The sequence below is a fragment of the Sphaeramia orbicularis genome, unplaced genomic scaffold, assembly GCF_902148855.1.
Source record: "Sphaeramia orbicularis unplaced genomic scaffold, fSphaOr1.1, whole genome shotgun sequence".
NCBI classification, from domain to species: domain Eukaryota; kingdom Metazoa; phylum Chordata; class Actinopteri; order Kurtiformes; family Apogonidae; genus Sphaeramia; species Sphaeramia orbicularis.
The window spans coordinates 150,104-168,135 of record NW_021941604.1 but is presented as its reverse complement, the minus strand read 5'-3'; the positions used below and the strand labels follow the sequence as shown (position 1 = coordinate 168,135).

Below are 18,032 nucleotides of genomic sequence, written 5' to 3'. Positions count from 1 at the left end.
CAGAATGATGCTAACCTTCAAAATGTTAATACTGTTTAGAGACAAATGTATGTACCAAAGCCAAAGGTAATCATGCCCACTCATGAAACATCTGACATACTTTCGATATGGACTTCATGTTGCTGCTTTACTTCTACGACCCCAGACAAATCAAACAATAAGACTAATGGCTAAACACAGATTAAAGGCTAACTTGTCATATGATCGCCATAGGGAAATTCAGTCTCTGCATTTGAACCATTCAAACACACACACACAGTACCGAGCATTAGCATTAGCACATAGCATACACTCATTAGGAGCGGTGAGCTGCCATCGAAGGTGCTTTGGTACCAACTCCAGACCTTCATCAGAACCATGGTCAAAGACACGGACAGTAGAATTAACCTTTATGTACCTGTTTTTAATGGCGGGGTGCTAACCACTATGCCACTGTGCTGCCTAAGATCGCACAGATTAGCCATTAAAGCTAATCATTGCATCCACGTGCAGGTCTAGACCTCTTGGACCTCTGGCGGTGCCAGTGTCAGATTAGAGAATTTTATGTATGTCTTCATCAAAACGCTGCCTGGCTGTGATGGCATAGTGGAAGGCACTTACAGTTCACAACAAGAGGGATTGGGGTTTGCAACTGCAACAAAAATTGCTACAGACAGCAACACAGGTCAAACAGGTATTTGACTGACTGCCATTAGCTTTGGTCAGGCAACCACGCGTCATACCAAAGCATTTTTCCTAACCTCTACTGTCAGTTTAAGATTATTGTCGTTTATAAGATGGATTGTGTTTGACTTCTATCTCTATGCTAGCTTTTGCCGCATTTCCACTACGTCACAGGTGTCAAACATGCGGCCTGGGGGCCAAATCCAGCCCGTCAAAGGGTCCAGTCCAGGCCTTGGGATGAATTTGTTAAATGCAAAAATTACACTAAGATATGAACAATCCTTTAGTTCAGGTTCCACATTTAGACCAATTCACTCTCAAGTGGGCAGGACCAGTCAAATACTATCAGAATAACATAGAATGACAACTCCAAATGTTTCTCTTTGTAAATGTAAATATTTTCATGTATTTACACTAAAACAAAGTATAATTTTGCAAAAAATGTGAATAACCTGAACAAATATGAACAACCTGAAATGTCATAAGAGAAGTAAGTAGAATTTGAACAATATTCTGTCTGTTATTAAAAGTTTTGTGTGTTTGTAGATCCACTGTGATCTGTCAGTTATAATGTACATGTGGAAATGAAAAACTGAGGCAGAATATTGTTAAAATTACACATATTTTTTCAGTTTGTTCATGTTATTCACATCTTTTGAAAGGATAGTTTGTAGATGTAAACCTTTTCATAATGTAAATTTACTTTTTTTGCTCTAAAACCTAGAGAAAAGTTTTGAGTTGACATTATTTCTATATTATTCTGTTATTATTTTACTGGTTCGGTCCACTGCAGATCTAATTTAGCTGAATGTGGAACTGAACTAACATGAGTTTGACAGCCCTGATCTACATGGTACTGGCTGGACTCGACTTGACTCGGCCTTTTTGCGTTTCCATTACGAAAAAGGACCTGGAATCTGGTACCTGGTACTAGTTTTTTGGTATCACCTCTGCTGAGGTTCCAAGCGATACTAAACTGTGACGTGTAAACACTGCAGACCACTGATTGGTCAGACAGTTTTCTCTGCGACCCGCCGTTTTACAAAAACAGATGTGGAAGTGGACAGTAAATCTGTCGGTACATTAATCCACATGATAACAGCCCAAAACTACACCATGGTTTGTCGAAGAGATTCAGTCTTTGGTGGCCGGCGTAAAAATTCAGACGAGACATCACGCAATGAGCGAGTTTATCAGCGACCCTCTGAACAGACGACACGGAAATAACGCGCCGCATCACTATGACAACCAGGTACTGGAAAGTCGGTAGGATCCTGGAATGGAAACGGTCTGGAATAGGACCTGGTACCAGAGTGGAGTCGAGCCGGTTCCATGTAGTGCAGGGGTGTCAAACTCAGATCCTCAAGGGCCGGTATCCTGCATGTTTTAGATGTTTCCCTCTTCCAACACACCTGATTCAAATGATAAGCCTATCATCCAACTCTGCAGAAGCCTGATAACGACCGTCAGGTGTGCTGGAAGAGGAAACATCTAAAACATGCAGGAAACCGGCCCTCGAGGACCGGAGTTTGACACCTGTGATGTAGTGGAAATGCAGCATTTGTCTTCATCCTACCTTTGAGTGTTGCCTTCAGGAGGAACTGTCAGCACCTTAAATACTTCACCCTTATGACATTCCTCAGCATTTTTACTTTTTTTTTTTTTTTTTACTTTTTTCCATTTGGTGATCATTTTGGCTGTGTGACAGCTTGTAGCATGAATTTTGGCAAGAACTTTTCTGTTTGGTTAAATTTTTTTAAAAATTCAGTGTCTTATACTTTTACATGTCTTTTGTACAGCACATACTAAAAGTTGTGATCATCCATGAGCATCTTGGAGCTAACCCTAACCCTGAAATTACACTATAGACAACATATCACACATGTATATAATTACAGGAACTTAAGATAATGACATGCTTTTGCCAACAGATTAGATGTGAAAACACTGCCTCTGAGATGCTCACAAATAATCATGACTGGTCTTTTAGTATCCGCCCTTTTACAATCTTTTGTACGTGTACATTTTTGTCTCGAATGTAACCAGAGGGTAGGGCTGCACGATTAATCGATTTTAAATCGAAATCGGATTTTTTAATTAGGACGATTTTTAAAAAAGGGAAATCGTAAAATCGATTTCATCTTTCTTCTGCCTCCGGGCCGCGCGCCTCCGTAGGCTCTTCCTGTGACAGCGGTCTGTCACAGAAGTCCGTGTAATGACCACGGACGTTAAATCTGTTCATGAGCCCGCAGTACTTATAGCAATATAAGCCGTGGCTTCACGCACGGATCCCGCAATTGAAATATAGCGAGATGGGGATCACTCATCTTCCGTTGTCCCGGATCCGTACCGTACTGTCTTCTTCTGAACCGGGTCCGGGTCTCAGGGTCATCATCCTCAGCAGAGGAGCCCACACAGCCCTGTGCCCACACACATGCACCAGCTCCAGGACAGAATCCCTCCAGTGTGTCCTGGGTCGGTCTGTTCCACGCACGGATCCCCCAGTTTAAATAGAACCACATGTGGATCACTTATATTAACCTGGTCCACGCACACACGACTGATGCCTGTCACTGACTGACACTGGTGTCACTGCTGTGGACCAGATACCCAGAAAAGGGGGGAAAAAAAAAAAAAACTTTTTTTTTTTTTAATAATTAATTTAGTCCTCTTACTTGCCTAATTTTTCATTCACAAATGTAAGTTCTTTAACACAAAACCAAATATTATTTATATTTTGTAAGATGTTGAACTTTATTTAAAGCTGTTAGATAAATGTGGAAACAAAAAGGCTATAAAAAACATAAGTATTTGCTCTGATTTGGACATTTTATTATAGTGTATTCCCCTGACAAACTTATGTTATTTTCTTGTTGTATACATTGTTTGTATACTCTACTTCATTTTAAAGATTTAATGAAGAGAAAAAACAAAACAAAACTGTGGGTTCATCACGTGATCCCATCACAGCTTTGAGGTCAGAGCAGTGGGCTGCATTGTGGGCTGCTCATGAAAACGACATGCTGACTTCTGTTGTCTTTTCTAGTTATACCCAAAAATCGAAATAGAAATCGAAAATCGAGTTTTTAGAGGGAAAAATCTGGATTTTTTTTTTTTGCCAAAATCGTGCAGCCCTACCAGAGGGTAATAAATTTGAGGAGGGCATAAGGGTTAAGATATGAGCTTTAATATTTAATCGTATCTCTTTGCACCACCCTCAGATGAATAAATAACTAATGAAAAGACTACATAAATATTAAAAACACAAGATTAAATGCGAAATGTCGATTACAAAGCTAGGCTAATTACTGCTTCACTGCAATGGCTGTTCAATCAAAACAACAAACCCAAAGATAATCTGCTTTATTTCTTTATTTCTTTATTTAGCTTGTCTTGTCCATCATCCTAACAGCAGAATGGTAGTCTGTCTCCTTATGGTGCTGAACGGATTTGCTTTGCCAAAGGAAAACTTCATAGTATATGAGGCTCCCCTTGATATTCTACTGACTTTATTCTGAGTTTTGTTGAACCACATTTCTATGCCGGACCTGACATGGGGGGGGGGGGGGCAAGAAAGAAGAAGGTGGCGAAGACCGTCACAAGAAAATGTCAGCAATACCAACAGTAACAACCATGGAGATAATGACAATGGTAATAATAACTACAACCAGAACTGAGTAAAACTGGGCAGAAGAGAGAGAAAAAAAAACAAAACAAACAAACAACTGATGTTGTGTGGATTTGTTATTGGTATTATTTGGGCGGACAGTATGTATGATATTCTGTTCATGCTTTCTTTTCTTATATTTACTTTCATTTAATAGGTCTTATTTATTTTTATTTTATTTTATTGTAATTTTGGTTGTTTGCTTGGATCATCTGAATTTGAATGTCTTTGATTAGTTTAGTTCCATTTCTGTTGTTTAACTACAAGGATGTGGGTGTTTTCTGAGACCAAAATATATTAGATATTTAGCATCTTTGTCAGCTGAAATCTAACGCTTGTGTTAATTTTTCTGTTATTTTCCAGATGATTCCAGTGATAAACCGAGGGCAGCTCATTGATGATACATTCAACTTGGCCAGGTGACCTGTGCTTCAGACTTCTCTTACTTTTTTCCAGTTCTGTCATCACCATGTGTGCCTTTATATGAAAAAAGTCATTGTGGGACAGTTGTCACCATCTCTGGCCGTGAACTTTCCAGATCTAATCTGTGCTGTTTCCACAGGGCGAAGATGGTTGATGTGACTTTGGCTCTGAATTTCACCCAGTTCCTTAGTAATGAGAAAGAGTTCCTTCCATGGGAATCAGCTGTTAGGAATCTGAGATACTTTGTCCTCATGTTTGACCGCTCCGAGGTGTATGGACCCATGCAGGTATGCATCAGTTAACTGATGTTGTCAGGAAGTTCAACTTTACTTATTTTATTATGTTATCTGCGACAGTAAACTGATCTGCAGTGGACTGGGAAGGTGCACCCATAAAAGTGATTGCCAGTGTAAAAGTTCAAAGTCTCATCACAGTACATGCAATAAGGATGTTATTTTGCTGCAGCTGTTCCTCAATCCCAGCTTTGAAGCTGTCTTTTCCTGCAGGCGTACCTACGGGAACAGGTGAAAGAGCTTTACAACTTCTTCAAGAATGACACAGACAATTCAAGAGTCCCAAAGGAACACTCTTTACAGTAAGGAAACACTTCTGAGGAATTCCCCTCAGTTCATTCTCATGAATCGATGACTGTTTATAAATCCATTATGTGGTCCAAAGGTCCCAGTGGGTGAGCCTTACTTCATCAGCTTATACATTTGTTTGTGGACAGAAACTGTAGAAACTGAGTTTGACAAGTAATTCATTACAGTCAGCTGGTTTTAATAAATCAATTGACAAACTCACTCTCTTCTACATTGTCAGGATCAAGCAGAAAAGAGACGATGGTGGTATCTAGGAGGTGACGATATACTCTTTGCCCAACAACACAAATAGCTAGTTCCAGTCTGATACTGGTCTTTGGTTGAAATTAGTTGAACGTATGGACTTGCTTTCCTACCACAGACCACATTACTATGGCCCAGTGTGCTGTAGCTCTATAAATGCTGGTAGACAGGCTAATGACAATGGTATGAAAAACCACATAAGCATTAGCATCAGCATGCTGCAGCAAGACATGACAAACTGTGAATCTGAAACTGCAGCACTGTGGCTCTGTTTATCTGTCAAATGTTCATTGTGGTCAGTTTCAGATGCTGCAGCTCTTTCATAATTCATAGTTTCAGTTCTTGTTTGTTCAGTATTAATTGTCCTCCTTGTGAATCACAGCTGGACTGACTGGACAGATCCTGACCAAGGAAAATCCATGACTCCCTTTGTGCAGTAATCTACACCTGGATTTACTGCCTCTGTCCACAATAATAGACATTATATAGACTAAATGTCCTCTAACATTAATGTTTGTTTGGGACTGGGGTTGGACATCCCTGGGCTACAGTGATAACCCACATACATATGCTAGTTAACAGTTAAATCGACTGGGCCCTCAGTGCTAATGGTACTGCACCAGGAACTACCACAAACGGACCAATCCAGTTTATGTCAGCAGGTCACTACTTCTACAATAACACAGTCATACTGAAGCCCTGTATTTGTCTTTCGGATCAAACGTTGCTCTGTGTTATTTCCTTAATTTTAAATGGTGGTCACCGTTCTTGTTGGTCGTGTTGGTCATGATAGTCTTACTCCCATGATGTAAACAGGTTTTGGTTCTAGCCCAGTAAAGTGCTGGTACCCCTCTGGAAAAGTGGGTTCCTGGCTGAGGTTTGGTTCTTATGCCATGTTTCCACTACCTGGTACCGGCTCGACTCAACTCGACTCGTCCTTTTTGCGTTTCCATTACGAAAAAGGGCCTGGAATCTGGTACCTGGTACTAGTTTTTTGGTATCACCTCTGCTGAGGTTCCAGGACTGGTGACCAGATACTAAAAGGTAACGTGTAAACACTGCAGACCACTGATTGGTTGGAGAGTTTTCTCTGTGACCTGCCATTTCACAAAAAACAGATGCGGAAGTGGACAGTAAATATAGCGGTAGGTTAATCTACATGATGACAGCCCAAAACTACACCATGGTCGGAGGAGATTCAGCATGAGTTTGACGAGACAACTCGCAACAAACAAGTTTATCAGCAACTCTGGGCAGACGACACGGAAGTAACGCGCCGCATCGCTATGACGACCAGGTGCTGTAAAGTCAGTAGTATCCTGTAATGGAAACGGTCTCCAGGAATAGGACCTGGTACCAGAGTCGAGTCGAGCCGGTTCCATGTAGTGGAAATGCGGCATTAGATTGTCAAAAACCAAAACTGAATTGAAGGGAAACCACCAGTTCTGAACCTGTCTTAAATCTGCCTTGATGGAAAAGGGGTAGTGGAGATAGTAAATACATGTGGACCACGAAAAGAATACTCAGCTGTAAATGAAAATGGTGAAAGTCGTGGTCTTTCACCATAACTCTTATGGTGAAAGACCTTTGTACCATTAGTGAACACCAATGCATTTACTACAGACACTGAAAGTTCTCTTTTTTCTTCAGGTACAACCAGATCAATGCCATACAGGTGGCCTGCTCCAACGACCTCCCAGAGTGTTTGGAGATGGTTGAAGACAAGTTTGCACTCTGGATGAAAAGCACCATCGATGACAACAACAACAACAACAACAACAACAACAACAGTACCAATGCCAATACCACCACCACCTTCATCACCAATACCACCTCTACCACCGCTGCCACCACCACCCGCATCTTCACCAATACCACCACCAGCATCCCCATCTTCACCAATACCACCACCACAACCACTACCACCGCTACCCCTACGACCCCCACGCCCAATATCACCACCACCACTGAGTATGACCTCTACTATATACTCAACTTCAATATACTCAATTTGAGATTTCAAAATAATGTTTTTAACATGTGAAGCACATAATTGTGCTCATACATTTTTTCTCCTTTTCTATTTGAATTCTCTTTGAAGTTGCACAATTGGGTTGTTAGTTTTGACTCTAATCCTTTTAATCCCATAGTACACAGGTGTCAAACATGCAGCCCAGGGGCCAAAACCGACCTGACGAAGGGTCCAATCTGGCCCATGGGATGAATGTGTGGAATGCAAAAATTACACTGAAGATATTAACAGTCAAAGATGTTACAATGATTTTAGGTCAATTCAATCTAAAGTGGGTCACACCAGTAAAATACTATCATAATAAATAATGAAAACTGCAAATTTTTCTCTTTGTTTTACTGTAAAAAAACCCTCAAACACTTAAATTATAGAAAAATGTTTACATTTACAGACTAGCCTTTTACAAAAAAAAGTAAATAACCTGAACAAACATGAACAACCTTAAATGTTTTAATAGAAGTTTGTGGAGTTTTAATAATATTCTGCCTGTTATTAAATGTTTTGTTTATTTGTCGATCCACTGTGATCTGTAAGTTGTGATGCACATGCAGAAATGATAAACTATGGTGCAATATTGTAAAAATTGCACTTATTTTTCTTAACAATTTTCAGGGTGTTTATATTAGTTCATGTTATGTTCAAGTACAGTTCTTAGATGTAAACATTTTCATTACAGAATCTTACTTTTGTCACTCAAAAACAGAGAAAACTTTGGAGTCGACATTATTCATAAGTTCTTATCCTATTATTTATATTATTTTACTGGTCCAGCCCACTTTAGATCATATTAGGCTGAATATGGAACTGAACTAACATGAGTTTGATACCCCTGCTGTAGTATTTGTTGAGGTTGATTGTTAATGGCCTCTACTCTGCAAGTGTTTTTTTTTTTTTTCTTCTTAGCGGCACCTAGCAGGGTTTAATGCTAATGTGCATTCAGAGTTCAAAAAGTTAGGTAAAAGTGGGGGTGACCATGGAAACTATCATCCCTGTTCTTGAAATGGTGTTGGTTAAATGGGTATCCATTATATAAACACATTACATCAGCACACATGCATGTGTTTACATGTCTTTCATTCTTTTCATGCGTTGGGACTGGCCAATAACTGTACACAGTTTGGTTTGGTTTAGGTTATTAGGCAGGTACCATGTACAGAAAACATTCAGCACAGACACATGCACATGTGCAGTGGAACTGGTAAACTAGTCCTGCATGGACCAGCACATCATTTCATGCTAAACTGTTTTTGGTTGTGAAGTCACAGACAGCAGTCAAACTGTGAGATGTCCCTCATGTTGTCTTTGGGAAAATGGCATCTTCCAGCTTCCCTCATTTGCCACATCAGACCACAGGTTTTTTGCTGTGACTTAAGATATTACTGTATTATGTTATCTGTCACCTGTGAAAGATCAAAACTGGACACCAGTTGCACATCTGAAGTTTCCAAATGTAGAGCGGATAAAACTGGGTAAACTAAACACCTATGTTATAAAAGGGCAGTGGACTCTGTGTGTGTATGTGTGTGTGTGTGTGTGTGTGTGTCTCAGGCATCACACTAACTCTGTACACAGCTGACTGCTGCAGTTTGTCGTATTTATGGATTTATGGTCCAGGAACAGACTAGTGAAAATAGCAAGTTGATAGGACTAGTATTTTGGGAGATATTAGTAATTTTGGAATATAATAGCCTTACAATTATGTTGCTATGGCCAAAATCCCGTTGCCTACACATAGAACTATGGGGTAGCGTTTCTAAGGTGTCACATGACCTTCTTAGTGTGAACAGTAGGTGGAGTGACGTTTTCAGACCGCAACATCATGACAACAGATGTTTATGTTTATGTTTACGCATTTGGCAGACGCTTTTTTCCAAAGCGACTTACAGGGGAAAACCAATTAAATCACTCAATCAATCAAATTTTATTTATATAGCGCCAGATCACAAGAAAGTTATCTCTTGACATTTTATATATAGAGTTGGTCAAAACCAGACTCTAAGTCAATTTACAGAAACCCAACAGAATCCTCCAGGAGCAAACACTTGTGACTGGTGACAGTGGCGAGGAAAAACTTCCCTTTAACAGGCAGAAACCTCGAGCAGACCCAGACTCCTGGAGGATGGCCGTCTGCCTTGACCAGTTGGGGTTAAAGAGAGAGAGTAGAGAAGGGGAAAAAGAGAGAGCGATAGGGACTGGGGGAGAGGGGGAGAAGGGGGGAGTAGGGAGGAGTAGGGGGGAGACACATGGAGGCGGTTGAGGATAAGTGAGTGGTGATGATGATAAACAACAGATAAACAATAGGGCCACGTTGCCATGGTGTCATGTGACATAATCTAGAACCCGTGGTTCCCTGTGGGTCAACACGCTAGTTACCTTCGCCAGGAGGTATTGTGATCACTTTGCTTTTTGTGTGTGTTTGTTTGCGTGCTTGTTTGTTTGTTCTCATCTTCAGTGTAAAACTCTTCCACCCATCTTTCCCAGATCTTCCCCACAGATAGGCCTAGGCCCTGGGACCAGCCCAGTCCATTTTGGTCCCAGTAGGCCAAAGCTCAAGGTCACAGCAAGGTCACAACATCTACAGTTTTCCATCTGTCATCACTGAGACATTTTCCAAAATTCATCAAAAATTCCAAACGACTCTGATTCTCCTCCAGTTGGATCCACCTGTAGCTTAGAACAATCTCTTGTATCTGGAACTAAATTGTCCACATCCACTGTGGAATGTGGACTCTGTGGACATTTACACTGAACACTGAAAATCCCATTTCCCACACATTTAAAATTAGAACTCAACTAATATTGATGTGAATTGAATCTAATTGGACAGACACATGACTGGGACCAGATTCAACTGTTTCTGTGTATGGAACAACCTGGAAACTGTTGGATTTAAACAGAAAGAGTGGATCCACACATGCACAGCGTTCAGGGTGCTTGGTGGAGGTTTGCGTTCTCTGAACACTTGTTATAATATAGTGTCACTGAAAGGTGTGAAAATTTAGGGTCAGAAGTTATAAAGTTTCACCAAGAAACCAGAACCTGAGTGAGGCGTTTGCAGTGTAACTGTGTTTGTGTCCGCTGTAGAATCCACCCCAATCTGCGCTCCGTCATCTACTGCCAGGCTTTGGCCGTTGGAGGAAAAACAGAGTGGGAATTTGCTTGGGCCAAGTTTCAGAGCTCCAACATCAGCTCAGAGAAAGAACAGCTCCGTGCAGCTCTGTCCTGCACCAAGACCATCTGGCTGCTCAACAGGTGAAGCCCACAAACACACCTGGAATAGAACCGCAGCGGCGTCCATAATAATAACAGACACACCTGTGATAAGGTGTGTCCCAAACACGCAGCTGAAGGATCAGTCATAAGTTGTCTTATCTTGCAGATACCTGGAGTACACTTTGGACCCTGAGAAGATACGACTGATGGATGTGGCTTCCACTATCAACTACATCGCCCAGAATGAGGCCGGGCAGGCGCTGGCGTGGAACTTCATCAGAGCTCACTGGGACTACGTCAGTCAGCTGTAGGTCACTGTGTCCGTTTACTCACATGTTACAGTGTTTTCTCTACGTCTAGAAGGAATTACAGTTTTCTGGTGAAGTTTGTAAATATAGTTATTAGGCCTGTAATGGTACACAAAATTTTCGGTTTGGTACGTTTTCGGTTTTCAAAGCCACGGTTCGTTTTTTTTCGGTTCGGTACGGGAAGAAAGAAAACCCCCCAAAATGTCTTTAATACATTTATGAATTTTTTAAAAACATTTTTCCCCCAATTTTTGGACACAATAGAATATAGAAAAACAGGAATAATATAATTCTGCTGCTATAAATCAATTAGAAAATAAAATAAATTATTAATATTACTAAATGTATTTTGAACATTAGTATTGCACTTTTCCCTGACGGAGTTTTGAACAAACAAGAAAAATCTAATCAGTTCTGTCAGTTCACATTCTGCAGAAAAATAAACAAAAAAATTCTGCATGAAGTGCAACATTAACAGGAGGGTAAACTGGTATTCTGTTTGAACAAACTGAAGAGAAACACTGACAACAAACTGAACCAAATGATTTATTTTAGTACAGATAGCAAACTGTTAAGGACACTTTGTGTACTTGTGTGCGTGCGTGCGTGCGTACGCGCGTCCAAGGTGCGATTTGTCTGGGGGATGGTTTGTTTGTTGTTTTTTTTTTGTTTTATTTTTGGGTCGGAGCCGGGGGGGTTGGTCCGGTCCGGTCCATAACTAACGTAACTAACGCTGGCATGAAACGAAAGTGAAACTTTATTTTTATAAACTTTCAACGTTCAACTCTGACTTCTATTCCTCTGTTATACAGCGTGCGTGACAGAAACACAGACAGAGCTAGTGTCAGTGTTTTAGAACTACTGTAGTTCAGAGGCGGTAAACAACGTCCGTTTTATTAACGTCTCTTTCCTCGTTGTCGTCTTTCACCTGAACCTGAACTGATCCAAACTGGACTGTAATGATGACAGAGTGTCTTCAGTCTCTTCCTTCCAGGTTCACATCATATTTGTTGTTTTTTTTATGTGCGTCCTTTAATATGTCCGTGTGAAACTTGCGCAGATTTAAAGTTCCGCATCAAACAACGTCTTTCGTTCCTTTGTCTTTTTGTCAACATACTGTGCCGTTTCGGTACAGCTGTGTACCGAACCGAACAGGTGTGTACCGAAACGGTTCGGTACGTGTACCGTTACAGGCCTAATAGTTATAGAAGAGGAAAAACGTAACACAGGCTTTTAGTGTGAGGTAGAGGCAGTATTTCTACTGGAGTTATTTTCATTCCAACAGATTTACAAGTAAATTAGACGTACTGGTGGTGGACCTCAGAACACGTGTTCTCCACCCAAATACAACAGTTGAATGTGAAATCCACAGCAGCAGAGCAGGGTTACACCAGAAGAAACAGCTGCAAAGTTAGTCTGTTCACAGGTTATTAAGACAACCTTTTTTGAACCAAGGCCTACTGGTACCCCCCTATGAAAAAAATAATGTGTGTGTGTGTGTTTGTGTGTGTGTGTGGGGGGGGGGGGTGGAGGGGTATGTAATTCTACAAGTAATGCAACTGACCTGTGTGTGAAGGACGTGGTGGGTTATATACGTAGCTCTGTAGATAAATCTGTGACAAAGTGAAAGTGAGCCCCACACCAAGGTTATAATAGTTTTGGATTTTTCATTATCATTTAGTTTTACTTGGTTTTCACTTTTTTTTCCCTCTAATTCAGTTAGTTTTAATTAGTTTTTAGAGCAGGTTTGCTAGTTTTTATTAGTTTTCGTTCTTTTCTAAATGTTTAGTTGTACTTTAGTTTTAGTTTAGTTGTAGTTCAGTTGTAGTTCAGTTGTAGTTTAGTTGTAGTTCAGTTGTAGTTCAGTTGTAGTTCAGTTGTAGTTCAGTTGTAGTTCAGTGGTCTCTTTTCTCTTCTTCTCTGTGCTCCTATTCAAATCAATCCCAGACAGGACTCTGCTGCTTTAGTCTCCATGTTTCCAGGTAGAGTGGGGACCAGAAGACGACTGGAAACCACAAGTGAACACAAGTGACGGACCGTCAAGTACGACATTTGTGCCACTAGCTAAAATTGCTCGAGCAAAATAAATTAAAAAGAAATCGATTTCATATCAATTCAACATTGACGAAAACTAAGGGAATTTTATCCATAATTTTTAAATGTTTTAGTTAGTCTTGTGAGCACACAATACAGTTTCAGTTAGTTATCGTTTTTTCTTTTAATTAATAAAAATAATAAAAATAATAATAATACATCACACTTATATAGCGCTTTTTTGGACACTCAAAGACGCTTCACAAACAAACAAAAAGAACAGAGATTTTTATTTATTTCAGTTAATGAAAATGTTTTTTCTATTCTAGTTTTCGTCATTTCGTTAGTTTTCAATAATAACCTTACCCCACTCTCCTTATTTTTGACTACCTGCTGCAAAACAAATTTGCAACTGGGGGGGCATATAACCCCCCCCCCACACACACACACACACACACACTCATAGACCTCAATCCATCCTCAATCTGGACCTCAATACTTAATTCTACAAGTAACATGATGAACCTATATGTGGAGGACATGTAGATTAGATAAAGCTGTGGGAAAGTGATCATTGACTATCTGTTCCTGCCCTCCAAAAACAAATTTGTGACGGGGGGGGGCATGTGTGCAAAGGTTAGAAAGGTACAAGTAGGACAATTTGAGGTCACATTAGGTCACACTGAGCTAGTTCCCTCAAAGTCAACTTGAGCCAGGTCTCAAACAGAGGTCAAGCCCAAGGGATGAGGACCTCAGCACCAACACAAAGCCAACGTACAATAATGTCATCTATGATGTCATAGAACAGGCCTGGATCAGGCTGTAGGATGGACAGATTTACAGAACATCTGCCAAACAATGGAAGGAAACGATGGGATGGACTCATGATGGACACAACGGTAACAGATGTTAAATTAAAATAATTGGGCCCAAAATGGAGCCTTGGGGGACTCCATACCAGAGAGAGCTGTAGGCACCTAATTGGACACATAGGTTTATGGGTTCCACTAACAAGACTATAAAATGACTTTGTTGCACAGTGCTGGATTTTTTTGGTTTACCATTTATAATAATAAGGGCTGGATTTATAAGCGCTTTCCTTTTCTATGCACTAAAAGCGCTTTACATTTAATCCAATATTCAGTCCCTCCACCTACAAACCAAGGTTATTATCATTAACGAAAAGTAACGAAAAGACAAAAACTAGAATTATAAAAACATTTTCGTTAATTGAAATTAATAAAAACTATAATTAAAAGAAAAAAATGATAACTAACTGAAACTGTGCTGTGTGTTTACAAAACTAACAAACCTAAAAATTATGGATAAAATTCCCTTCATTTTCGTCTTTGTCAATGTTGGATTGATATAAAATCGATTTATTTCCCTCAAGTAATTTTCTGTGCTGTCACCATCCGACACTTTTTGCTCCGTCACTTGTGTTCACTTGTGGTTTCCAGTCGTCTTCTGGTCCCCACTCTACCTGGAAACATGGAGACTAAAGCAGCAGAGTCCTGTCTGGGATTGATTTGAATAGGAGCACAGAGAAGAAGAGAAAAGAGACCACTGAACTACAACTGAACTACAACTGAACTACAACTGAACTACAACTGAACTACAACTGAACTACAACTAAGCATTTAGAAAATAATGAAAACTAATAAAAACTATCAAACCTGCTGTAAAAATGAATTAAAACGAACTGAATTAGAGAAAAAAAAGTCAAAACTAAATAAAACTAAACTAGAATGAAAAATCCAAAACTATTAGAACCTTGATTCAAACACCAGTGGGAGTGGCACTGGAGGCTAGGTGAGTGAAGTGTCTTGCCCAAGGACACAACGGCACATGACTTGGACAGAGCAGGATTCAAACCCCCAACCCTCTGGTTAGTGGAGGACCCGTTGTACTTCCTGAGCCACAACAGTTTTCCTTCATATTTTCCTGAGTCAGTAAGCTACTGTTTAACATTAGCTAACTTCTGACCCCTCATCCTTCTATTTAGAGCTTTTGTCCAAATATAGTCACTTCAGCTCCAAAAAGCCAATATGGCAATGGCATCTTAACTTAACAGTAGCAGTTTACTGTCTGATATAAAAAAAGGATTTTATATAACTCACGTGATTAAGGATAAACACAGTTAAAGGTTTTATGGCTGTCAAATTTACCAAAGTTCATCAGTGCTTAATTTAATCTGCCCTGTTAGCATAATGTAGCTACTTTAGCTAATGTTAGTATGAATTAGATTTTTTTCTCCAAAGAAGCCAAATATGTGTTAAATATGAGGCGTCAACATGGTGACCCACAATTAGAATTTGGTAGAATTTTAACATTAAACCCTTAGCATCCCAAAGTTACAAATGTTAGCTAATACACAAATACTTAATGTGTTGAATTTTTGTTTAAATTTGCTTAGATTTTTTGCATTGTCTCTCAGCACAGTAGTCTAAGGGCCTCATTTACTAAAGGTGTTCATGTGTAAAAACGTGTGTTCACACAAAAACATGTTAAAGTTTATCTACTAACAGGATGCACTGGCGGTCGCATCTCTCAAATGGTCAAAATAACTCGTCCAACTCATTTAGCATGTTTGCCTTTATGAATATGAAATATGGGCGTTTCTGACAGAACACACAAAATTATTGGGAGGAGTAGATGCAAATATTTATTTAGCGCTGAATGTGATGAACCAAACCTGAAACTGGTTGCGGTGGCTGATTTTTCATCTATACTGATCTAGTCTGAAAGGCAGGTTTGAACTGGAACAGCTGAGGAGGCGGAGCTTAGGCCCAACCAAAGGCAACGCACAGAACCAATCTGATCTGATCACAGTAACACTTACAGAACGACCCAAGAAACAATAATACAGATGTATGTTCTACCCACAATGCCACTGGAGAACTTCTAGATGTTCTAGGGCACAGGTGTCAAACATGCAGTCCGGGGGCCAAAACCAAAGGGTCAAAGGGTCTGATCCGGCCCTGTAGGATGAATTTGTAAAATGCAAACATTACACTGAAGATAATAACAATCAGTGGTGTTCAAATCATTTTAGGTGAATTCAATCTAAAGTGGATCAGACCAGTAAAATACTATCATAATAACCTAGAAATAATGAAAACTGCAAATATTCCTCTTTGTTTTAGTGTAAAAAAAAAAAGTAAAATTACACAAAAATGGTTACATTTACAGACTGGCCTTTTACAAAAATGTCTGAAATGTGGAATTCTAACAATATTCTGCCTGTTTTTAAATGTTTTGTGCATTTGTAGATCCACTGTTATCTGTAAGTTGTGATGCATATGTAGAAATGATAAATTAAGGCGTAATATTGTTAAAATTGCACTGATTTTTCATAAGAATTTTCATGTTCATATTTGTCCATGTTATGTTCGAGCACAGTACATAGATGTGAACATTTTTATTATAGACTTTTACTTTTTTGACTCAAAAACATAGAGAAAAATTTGGAGTTGACATTATTTATAAGTTCTTATTCTATTATTTATATTATTTTACTGCAGATATTCCTTGATTTAGTGTAAAAAGTAAAATTACACAAAAATGGTGACATTTACAGACTGGCCTTTTCCAAAAATGTCTGAAATTTGGAATTTTAACAATATTTTGCCTGTTTTTTAATGTTTTGTGTATTTGTAGATCCACTGTGATCTGTAAGTTGTGATGCACATGTATGAATGATAAATTAAGGTGTAGTATTGTTAAAATTGCACTTATTTTTCATAAGAATTTTCAGAGTGTTTATATTCGTTCATGTGATGTTCAAGTACAGTTCGTAGATGTAAACATTTTTATTACAGAATTTTAGAGTCGACAGTATTCATAAGTTCTTATCCTATTATTTATATTATTCTACTGGTCCGGCCCAGTTCAGATCATATTAGGCCGAATGTGGAACTGAACTAATAGGAGTTTGACATCCCTGCTGTAGTATTTGTTGAGGTTGATTTTTAATTTTACTCAACTCTCAACTCTGCAAGTGTTTTTTTTTTTGCTTTCTTAGCGGCACCTAGCAGGGTTTTTATGCTAATATGCATTCAGAGTTCAAAAAGTTAGAGTAAAGTGTTGGCGACCATAGAAACTATCATCTCTTTTCTTGAAATGGTGTTGGTTAAATGGGTTCTTATTCTATTATTTATATCATCTGACTGGTCCGGCCCAGTTTAGATCATATTAGTCTGTATGTGGAGTGTGACAGCCCTGTTCTAGGGGCTGATCTGGGTCCAGTCACAGTCATCAGTACCTTCTCTGACTAAACTCCTCCTACGGTTCATTTAACGTCTGGATCATTGCAGTCACTGTTCTTATCAGTGCTGGCGGATCCTAGAGCAGTTTATACAGCGGACTGTCTCCGTGACGACAACCAGTAGCACACGCAAAGTCCCCATTTCAATAGGGCGGTCTCCAAGACTTTGACCTGTTGTCATTAGTGGAGGTGATCTGATTTGATCAATACACGCAAATCAATAGCAACTGCATTTTTTAGTGCAAGTAAGCAAATGATATGTGTTTTTTGAGCTCTTAGTAAACCAGGCCCTCAGACTGTCCACTCTGGTCCTGTCAGTCTTTTCAGATGACTGCTCTAACCTGTCCACTGTTTACAGAGGTCTTTCCACACATTAGACTGTCCGCTAACTCGAATAAACAAGCAGAGTCATAAAAGAATAAAGCCTAATTAACAGCGCCTCATAAAAACCTGTCATCCATGGACAAAGGTCCTGTCATTTAGTCCAGACTTATCATTAGTTCTCCTTCATAAAGTCTCTGTTTTTTTCTGTTGGCAGGAAACAAAGTCAGAGTATTCATAATGTAGCAAGTGCTATATA

General features: G+C 39.5%; 1 pseudogene; it reads left to right on the top strand.

Annotated features, from left to right (window-relative positions):
• The window catches only part of LOC115416435 (aminopeptidase N-like), a 42,516-nt pseudogene that overhangs the window by 17,965 nt on the left and 6,519 nt on the right, over nucleotides 1–18,032 (top strand).